Source organism: Anabrus simplex, chromosome 3 (assembly GCF_040414725.1).
Source record: "Anabrus simplex isolate iqAnaSimp1 chromosome 3, ASM4041472v1, whole genome shotgun sequence".
NCBI classification, from domain to species: domain Eukaryota; kingdom Metazoa; phylum Arthropoda; class Insecta; order Orthoptera; family Tettigoniidae; genus Anabrus; species Anabrus simplex.
Window position 1 is genome coordinate 295,831,707 of NC_090267.1, and position 6,000 is coordinate 295,837,706.

Genomic DNA, 6,000 nt, shown 5'->3' on the forward strand with positions numbered 1-6,000 from the left:
AAGGGAAGTTTATGAATCATTCACTTGAATATTTTGGTCATTGATTTAGACGAAGCGAACTTCAATGTTTCACACAAGCGCCAGTATTATCAAATACTCTACTATTTGATGAACACAGCCGTTAGTGGAAAATAAACATTTAAAATCACTTTAATATGAAGGCGATCTTGAACATTTCGTCGAGAAAGAAATACCTGAATACAGTTACTATTGAGAAAAAAGAAAGTTGTAAATATTCGTACTTACGATAAGTATTTAAAATTTGTCTAGCTTTTGCGTGTAAATAGCGTTGCAAATTTTTTTTTTAAATAGCACGTCTCAATTAGCTTGGCAGATAACTACTAGTTTTGCGCCCTATTTACTAAGCATGCCTTTAGGAACGATTCACAAACTGTCATTAACTGAAGTGGACTGATAAAGTAAGTAATTCTATTCGTGATGGTGTATAGGTCTCATCATATTTGTAGAACATCTCGTCCGTTAAGAGGTTGTGGTGGTCGATAATTACCAAGGTTGTAGCCTCCTTCGTTACTCAGGATGGACCGGAACTGCTCCATCTGGAAAGATAACGCAGATAAAGTTAGAAGTACCTGAACTGTGTAGGTTTCTATACTAGGACTCAAAATTGAACTCATATGATCAATATTTTTCAGAAACTACTCGCCAATCTCAGATATAAAGAGTACAAATAATCACAACAAACATGTGATAACAATGGCAGGAGGGTACTCGGAATGAGGAGATAAAGGCTAAATTAAAAATAAACTCGATGGATAAAGCTATGCATATAAACCGCCTTCGATAGTGTGGCAATGTGAGGTTAATGAAAGGACTCCTGCGGAATCCTCTGCCTGTTGTAAGAGGCGACTAAAGGGGCCCCAGAGGCTTTTAACTTGCGAACGTCGATTGGTGGCCACGGGGCCCTTAGCTGAGTTCTGGCACTGCTTCCACTTACTCGTGCCAGGCTCCTCATTTTCACCTATTCTCTCTGACCTCCCTTGCTCACCTCATGTTCCTTTCTGACCCCGACGCTATTAGGTTCTGAGGGCTAGAGAATCTTTCATTTTCACGCCCTTCGTGGCCCCTTGTCTTTCTTTGCCTAATATCTTACTTTTTTCGGACTCCTTCCATTTTATCCTCTGCTTAGTGTTAATAAAGGATGGTTTCCCAGTGGTACTTCCCCTTAAAACAGTAATCACCACCACCCACCACCACGTGTGGGTGGGAGTGGTAGAATAACACCCCTGCCTGTCGTAAGAGGCGACTAAGAAGGGCCTCAGGGGCTCTTAACTTGAGAGCGTGGGTTGGCGCCCACGGTGTCTTTAGCTGAGTCTTAGCATTGCTTCCTCTTACCTGTGTCAGGCTCCTCACTTTCATCTATCCTGTCCGACCTTCTTTGGTCAACTCTTGTTCATCTCAGACACCGACTGTATTAGGTCACGAGGGCTAGTGAGTCTTTCATTTTCACGCCCTTCGTGTCCTTTGTCTTTCTTTGGCCGGTACCTTCATTTTTCGATGTGTCAGGCCCCTTCCATTTTTTCCGCTCTGATTACTGTTGTTAGAGGATGGCAGCCCAGTTGTACTTCATCTTAAAACCACCACTAATGAATGAACGAAGAGAGGATAGGTAGGAGAATAAGGAGCTAGACCAGAGAAGGTAAGCTAGGGGCTTTACTAGGGGCTTTACGTCGCACCGACACAGATAGAGAAGGTAAGAGAAGCAATAAAGAGACCAAGACGTGATTGTAAGACTCACTTCTGAATGATTTAAAGATAAGAGATGTAGATATAAGAAGGGCAGAGAGCTAGTTAAAAATTAGCGGATTGTGGAGGCGTATAGTTAATTTACAGATTCTTGGGGACGTCATAACAGTCCATATTCTTCTTCTCCTCTTCCTCCTTCTTCCACCGTTTTGCCCACCTGTGCTGTCGCGGGTGTGAACAGTGTAGCACATGTAGATTCGGCCATGTTTTACGACCGGATGCCCTCCCTGAGGCCAACCCTAGATGGAAGGATGTATTCACCATTGCCTGTTTTTGTGGTGGTTGGTAGTGTGGGGTGGTGTGTTATCTGAATATGAAGCGGAGAATATTGGGACAAACATGAACATCCGGTCCCGGAGCCAGAATAATAATGAGACGACCGCGTGTGTTGGCCGTGCTTTTAGGGGCGCGCAGCTGTGAGCTTGCATCCGGAAGATAGTGGGTTCGAACCCCACTGTCGGCAGCCCTTAATATTGTTTTCCGTGGTTTCCCCAACCACGGTATCCCCTGCCTGTCGTAAGAGGCGACTAAAAGGTGCCCAGGGGCTCTGAACTTGGAAGCGTGGGTTGGCGACCACGGGGCCCTTAGCTAAGTCCTGGCATTGCTTGCACTTACACTTACTTGTGCCAGGCTCCTCACTTTCATCTATTCTATCCGACCTCTCTTGGTCAACTCTTGTTCTTTTCCGACCCCGACGGTATTAGGTTCCTGAGGCCTATGGGGTCTTTCATTTTCACGCCCTTCGTGGCCGTTGTCTTTCTTTGGCCGATACCTTCATTTTTCGAAGTGTCGGATCCCTTCCATTTTTTTCTCTCTGATTAGTGTTATATAGAGGATGGTTGCGTAGTTGTACTTCCTCATAAAACAATAATCACCACAACCATTTCCCATTTTCACATCTTGATTAAGACCATGGCCGCTCCCTTCTCACTCCTAGGCCTTTCCTATCCCATCGTCCCCATGACACTTATCTGTGTCCGTGCGACGCAAAGCATATTGTAAAAAATCCCCGTCCGGCCGGGATCGCGCCCGGGGCCCTCTGAAACGAAGGCCTCGACGCTGACCATTGAGCCACGGATTCGGGCAAATGTATAATACTGTAGTCTATAATGAATATAAATATGTATTCCAGGGAGTTTATTTTTGAATAAGGGAGGGATTCTGATGCAAGGTATAATCATCACCATTCTAGGACATAAATATCCCTTGAGAAGTGCAAAGTAAAGGTTTCTACAATCCATAATCCCGGTCTATGTGTGGTAGAGTGGTTGGCTCCGTGATCGAGGCGTACGTGCTCGAGGCGTACAGTGTTTGAGGCGTACAGTGAAATTTCCACGTGCGCGAGGCGTACGGATGGATATCTTTGATAACAACTTCATTGGCTCGAAGTAAGCTAATTGGAAAATTCCCACTCTTCTCGGTGTAAAGGGGATATTCAGATTCATTTCACGCAGGTGTTAACATTTTGTAAACGGCATTCTTCGTTCGTCTGTCTTGGCAATCAGTTCAGAATAAAATGAGCGATAGCGGGGTAGAAATGATTAAGACGCGAATGGGACAACCATCCTTGGTGTTAAACGGATATCAATACAGGACACACAGGAAAAGGGAAGGACTTATTTCGTGGCTCTGTGTACAAGAGAAGAAGTTCCGCTGTTCCGGAGCGTTAAAAACCACTGGAGATCATCATGTCTTCGAAAGAAGCTACAGGGAACATACTTGTGTTCCGAAAGTTGCAGATATCGAAATAAGGAAAAGGGTGGAGGTATGCAGAAAGCGTGCAAGGGAGGACGTATCAGTTCCTGTTCTTCAGGTGTTTCGGCAGGAGTTTCAGGTTTGTATTTATGTACCTTGATCATTATATTTATAAATGGCCGGGCTGAGTTGCTCAGACGGTTAAGGCGCTGGCCTTCTGACCCCAACTTGGCAGGATCGATCATGGCTCAGTCCGGTGGTATTTGAAGGTGCTCAAATACGTCAGCCTCGTGTCGGTAGATTTAGTGGCACGTAAAAGAACTCCTGCGGGACTAAATTCCGGCACCTCGGCGTCTCCGAAAACCGTAAAAGAGTAGTTAGTGGGACGTAAAACAAATAACATTATTGTTTATATTTATAAATGGTCTGACTCCTTGGCTGAATTGTCAGCGTTGAGGCCTTCGGTTTAGAGGGTCCCGGATTTGATTCCTGACCGAGTCGGAGATTTTAATCGCGTTTGATTAATTCTTCTGGCTCGGAGATTGGGTGTTTGGGTGTATACCAACACTTCCCTCTTCATATTCAGACAACACACCACACTATCAACCACCACAGGACGATGCAATAGTGATTGCATCCCTGTATATAGGGTTGGCGTCAGGCCAAAACTACATGTGGGGGAAACAATTCGCACCCGCGACCCCACAGGTGTGGGGAAAAGCGGAAGAGGAAGAAGAAGACTATATTTACAAATGACCTCAATTCTAGTGTGTAAGTATTTTATATACTGGTCATTCTCCCCAGTTGTATCCCCCGACCCAAAGTCTGAAGCTCCAGGACACTGCCCTTGAGGCGGTAGAGGTAGCATCCCTCGCTGAGTCCGAGGGAAAAACCGACCCTGCAGGGTAAACAGATTAAGAAAAAGAATAAGAAGTATTTTATAAACGTTGTGCTTCACTGGCATACGAATAAACTATAAATAATTATGTATTTTATTTCCAGGAACTGCAGAACAGAGGATATGAATCTGTTGCCGAGTTTCGTCGTTATGAAAAAGTAAAATAGGATTGTGCACAGAAAGGAGAATCGCACTAGGTGCCGATTAGAATCCAAGAAACGGCTCTGAAATAGTGTTTTCCAACGAACTATTAACTTTTCCTGATGGCAGTAGCTTTCTGAAAGTGGACGATTCTTCTTTCACGGACCGCAGGCTGATGGTATTTGGCGTGGAAGATATTCGCAATTTACAAAATAACGGCAAGACATTTTTCAGCTGTCCAAGACAGTTCACTCAACTATATAATTCGTGTGGACATCGGCACAACCGAAGATAAGATACATATATACCCCATACTTTTCGCTTTGCTTCCGGATGAGTCAGCGTAGACATACAAACGCAGCCGTGGCCTTAATCAAGGTAAAACCCCAGCAATTGCCTGTTTTGAAAATGGGGAATCTACAGAAAACCATCTTCAGGGCTGCCGACAGTGGGGTTCGAACCCACTACCTCTCGAATGAAAGCTCACAGCTGTGCGACCCTAAATGCACGGCCAGCTCTCTCGGTGATTTTCTGACTAAGTTAATGAGTCAGAGTTAAGAAGTTCATTTCAAAAACACGTATTTGATTTTTACTAAGTTGTATTTAAATAGAAATACAGTTTTCATGTGCTTGTACCGCAGTCGCTCCATTTTCAAAACTAATTAAAGCTTTTGCTTCCATGAATTTTCAGAGAAAGCTTCATGCTTCATGGTAGGAGCATTTTTATAACGTTTGCTGCTGTCTAGAGCCAGCGACTGGTAACAACGTCCACACTAGCACTGCGTGCGAACGTTAAATTAATTTACAAAGTCATAATAGAATTAAAATATCAGAGTACCGTACGTAATATGTCCAATTCCTTGGCTGAATGGTCAAGGTGTTGATCTTCGATTCAACGGGGCCCTGGGTTCGATTACAGACCAGGCCGGGGATTTTAATCGCGTATGGTTAATTTCTCTCACTCGGGAGCTGGGCGATTGTGTTGGCCTTAATTCTCTTCATCTACGAACCCCGAACTACCAACTACCACAGAAACACGCAATAGAGAATGCGTCCGTCCACAAAGGGTTGATGTCAGGAAGGGCATCAGTCCGTAAAACTGGACTAAACCCACATCAAAAGCACTCCAATTAACAGGGGGAAAATGTGGCATTAGTATGTTCTGAAGAAATTATTAGCATTTGAATTACGTCGGCCCTCAGGTTCAAGGTCTACACAGATATCTCGGCGCACCACCACTGACTGGTAAAATGTGCCTGCGGCTCTTGTTATCATTATAAACCGAAGGTAATGGATCAGTGTGGCTTGAGCAGACGTGCAAGATGCCTCGCAGACGTATGCGAGAACCGTACCGTCAAATGAGTGAGTTTGAAAGAGGACGTATTATTGGCATGAGAGAACGTGATGCATCCATCCGGGAAATTGCTGTTCGTGTGGGACGAAGTGTATCGGCAGTGTAACGGGTGTGTACAGAATGGTTCAAAGAAGGCCGTATAACACGA